Raw genomic sequence first — 4,832 nt, forward strand, 5'->3', positions numbered from 1 at the left:
GCGCGCGATCTATTCAAATCATGAGAAACGCCAGCATCGAAATCTGGAAATATTAAAATCTCAATCTCCTGAATTTATTTCAAAGCAGTTAGCAGATAGATACATAAATAGAATCGCCGAAGTGCTCCGACCGGTAATGGTGCAACTTCGAGTTTTCAAATTCAGAAGAGGAGAAATGGGTTGCGCGCGCAACGCAGTCATTTACAGCGTCTCCTACAATATTCACACGGACATAGCCCTGTCATAGTATTGGACCACATCTCGTTTCAAATCTGGGATCACTGCTTCACGTTGCTCTGGATTAGAAAAAACAGTCTCTAAATGATGCTTTTCCCCTAGATTCTCATAATGAATCTGTGTGGCTCATCGACATACAGAAAGGGACCGGTAATGCTGTGGGGAGAAGGGTAATGGGCTTTATAGAGAGAAAAAACATATGAGATGTAGACCTATCTCTTTCTAAATAAAGCTGATTGGTCGAGAATATTTTCTTTGGGTGAAGTTTGGCGCAGCACAGGACCGTGCTTTGTGTCGCGAGTGCCTCAATAATGTGACGTTTATCGCACTTTTCAGAATTGATTTATTTATCATTTATTTAATTATAATTTATTGTAAATAAATATAAAAAACGGTGGCAGCCTGTGTAGTTTGTGGGCGTTGTCAAGACGTTTATACGGGGATATGTTTTCATACGTAAGTAAAGTTTTGAATATAGTAAAATAAAAAATTTTACAACAAAAACAAAACCTCAAAATATGAAGTTTTGTACCTATGCAATACAAATGATTATTCTTTACGTTATAGAAATAATGTTCAAATTTTTGACAGTTTTTACGTTATTTTTGAACTCACAAAACGATTATTATTATAGCATTTTCAATCAAATTTCAAGAAGAATTCAAGGTTACCAAGTTTTTAAAATAATCTATCTGAAACAGGTTATTTTACATGAATGTTCTTAAAAATTCAATTTATTATAACTAAAAATTTCTAATGTATTGTTTATCTTTTTTTTTAATTAACCGTACAGAATATTTTGGCAATACCCGGGGCCACCAAATCACTTGACAGAGTCCTGAAATAGATAAAGGCAGGTCTACGTCTCATATGTTTTTTCTTTCTCTAGAGCCCATTTCAGTTCCCTCCAAAGCGTTACCGGTCCATTTCTATATGTCGATTGTGTGGCTCATATTTGTTGTAACTCAATTGAACATCGATTTCGGTGTACTTCGGAGGATCGGCGGTTTTCTGTGAAATTATGTTTGTTAACTTGAAATAGTTATTACATCACTCAGTAAAAAGTGGACAATAAGTTCAAAATTGTTGAAAGAAACACAATTTTTTATCATCAATATAGGAGAAAACAGTTCTAAACAATAATAATTTGTTTAAACAATAAGGTTTGCTCAGGTATATTAACAATTACCTCACTTTTAGTACAAAGTGGACAAAATGTTAAAAATTCCAGGAAAACCCAACACCTTTGTAGTATTATTCAAAGATAATATTATTAACAATAATACCTAATTATTTAAACAGTTATGTTTGTGAACTTGAATGAACTATTAACTTAATCGAATTGAAAATTTAAAAATAAATTGAAAAATGGAAAAAAGAGGAATATCTATGACAAAATTTTTAAAAACAAAAATACTCATTCAATTTATATAAACATGTCATTATCGATAAAAAGTCGTATTTCATGTATTTTAAACAATTAGTATTGAAACTAATAGCAAAAGTTTATTATTAGGGACAGAAACTTCGAAAGGTCCAATTTTTCACTTACGGCATCTTTTTGTGACCCTATAAAACAGACTTACGAGGGTGATATTTAAAAATAAGTTTCCATTCGTATTCCATTGCTAATATTGAAGAGAAACATAAAGTTCCAACCTAATGCACTACTATTGAAAAAAAGTGTTTATATTTTTTTGCGGATTTGAACAAATAATCGAGCGATTTTCATGAGAATTATTGGGATACTAGTAAACTATAATTAATTTAAAATCTCTGCACGCGCACATAAGAAAAATTCTTGATGCCCATATAAATAGAAGAATTTTTCGGGTACTTGAAAACTTTCACGTGACCAATTTTCTAGAATTTGGCATTCAAATGAATATTTTCTCCACTGCAGTTCTATGTTAAAAAAATACATAAGCAGAAGATTTTTTCAAACAGAATTAAAAAGATAATTTAAATTAATACCAGAATAAAAATGAAAAAAGTTCGTTATATTAACAATTTTGATTTATATGTGATAGTGATTGTTTTCCTTATGCAAGTAAAAAAATTTATAAGCCACTTGACTATCGATTTCAAAATAATTATGTTTCTTTAGGATCCCAATGCGCTACTTTTATGCCTTATAACGATTTCGAATACCGCAGAATTATTTTCAACTTACCATACTGAACCTGCTAAAATCACAGTATCGTTTCGCGAAAAAATGTGGGGTTTTCAGAGATTTTAAACCGCCTGCATCTTACTAAATATACAACGTTTTTTTTTTGTTGACTAAGTTCAGTATTTCAGTATCAGAATTTTTTAAGGTAACGCAGGCTATGACAAATTTTTTGATTAAAAAGATGTAAAATATCTAAACCAATATTTATATTTGGCTGCGCATCAGAACTGCCACATAAAATCTTTTTAAGGCTGTTGTGAAGAATAGCCATATAATGTGCAACTTTATGGAGCGAAGAAAGGTATTAAATAAGGACTTTATCATGCGTATGCCGAAAAACATTGTTTTCTTTATAAATGCACCATGCTAGTACTGAATAAGAGAAAAATAAAGAAAGAATTTAACTGAGTTCAAAAATTTGTAGAACCGATACCATATTTTCAGTTTTCGTTAATTTACCGGCGGATTTTGAAACAGCATGAAGAGATATATCAAAATAAAGAAGAAGAATTTAAATATAAATATTGGTTCAGATAATTCAACACTAGGGTGGCTCAAAAACGCTTTTTTTAGAAGGCAATAATCCCCCCAATTTTATGCGAAATCCGAAAAAAGAAATTCCCTAATTTTTTTTCGATTTTAACAGGTGCCAGTTTTGACTTGAAGCTTCTCATGTAAAATGCATGAGGAAAATCACTTTTTTTTAGTTTTTGGAATAATTTTTTAGGGTTTGAAAGAATATGACTGAAAAGTATGGGGGCCTGTTGAAGATTATCGAACGAAGAATTTCATGTATCAGACATATGGGTTTACTCCTCTAACACACCCCCACCAGTACCTGAAAACTAACCTTAAAACTAAAAATGTCAATTCTTTATGAAATCTACCTTTTGAGCACTGTATTCTGGTCTTTTTAACATTCTCATTCCTGAGAATGTAATGTAATCGTCCAAATTTTCAAGATCTGGTTTTTAACGGATCTTTACGTTTCAGCACTCACAGAATCCGAAAACCGTACAATTTCATCGGTGTCTGTCTATCTGACTGTATGTCTGTATGTCTGTATGTATGGTTACCTGAATGTTTTAGCTACGCTAACTTTTGAAGAATTTGTCCAATCGAGCCCGCATTTGATAAAGTTCTCAAGGTCCCTAAAATAAAGGCTAAGTTCGTTAATCAGATATTTCGAATCGAAATTTAACAATTGAAAGCATTTTCAAACTCTCAAATTTTTTTTATTTTTTATTTTATAAATTTTTGTCAACGTTTTCTATAGATAGGTAAAAGACTTGCAAATTATCTAAACAAAATTTTTCATTTCGATGAAAATTAGAAAAGTTATATACTTTTAAAAATTGGAAAATTTTCAAAAAATAGAAAAAATTATTTTTTTTATAGATCGAAAAATTCCATTCAAAATCTTCACCATATACCAAATATATTTTATAATTATTCTACCCGAATTTTTTGATTAGCAAATTATCCAAATAAAATGTTTAATTTTTATGAAAATTGGAAAATTGCTATACTTTTCGAAAATTTTCAATAAATAGAAAAAATTATTTTTTTCATAAATCCAAAAATTTTATTCAAAATTTTCAGTAGATACCAAATAGATTTCAAACTATTCTAGCTGATTTTTTCGATTAGCACACAATTAAAAAAATTATGGCTTTTTGAACATTTTAAACAATTTTTTCCAAGTTTCAGAAAATGTTCTCAATGTCTCCGATACTTGACAAAAATACTTGCAAACTATCCAAATGGCATTTTTAATTTGGATGCAAATTAAAAACGTTAGTGTAATGTAATCGCACAGATTTTCGATCTCTGATTTTAGCGGATCTTTACATTTCGGAGCGCACAGAATCCGAAAATCATATAATTTTGTCGGTGTCTGTCTATCTGTACGTCTGGCTGTATGTCTGCATGTATATTGTAGCCACGTTAACTTTTGAAGAATTTGTCCAATGGACTCCGCATTTAATACACTTCTGAAGGTTCCCAAAATAAAGGCTAACTTCGTTTATCAGACATTTCGAACCAAAATTAAAAAATTGAGTGCATTTTAAAAACTTTGAAAATTTTTGTTGTTGAAATTTTATAAATATTTGTAAAAGTTTCTTATAGATGCGATAAAGACTTGCAAATTATCCAAATGAAATTTTTAATTTCGATGAAAATTAGAAAAATTATATACTTTTCAAAAAATAGGAAAAATGATTTTTTTCATGGATCCAAAAATTTTCACTAGATACCAAATATATTTTAAAACTATTTTAGCTGAATTTTCCGATAGCCCACATTTTTAAAATTAGAGCCTGCATAATCTAACAGTAGAGCGCGAAGCGCGATTATGGCAATGAGAATGTAATCGACAAGGCCGTAGGTGCTTTGAGAACCTTCATTATTGTCAAATTAA

This window comes from Belonocnema kinseyi, chromosome 2, assembly GCF_010883055.1.
Source record: "Belonocnema kinseyi isolate 2016_QV_RU_SX_M_011 chromosome 2, B_treatae_v1, whole genome shotgun sequence".
Lineage (NCBI taxonomy): Eukaryota > Metazoa > Arthropoda > Insecta > Hymenoptera > Cynipidae > Belonocnema > Belonocnema kinseyi.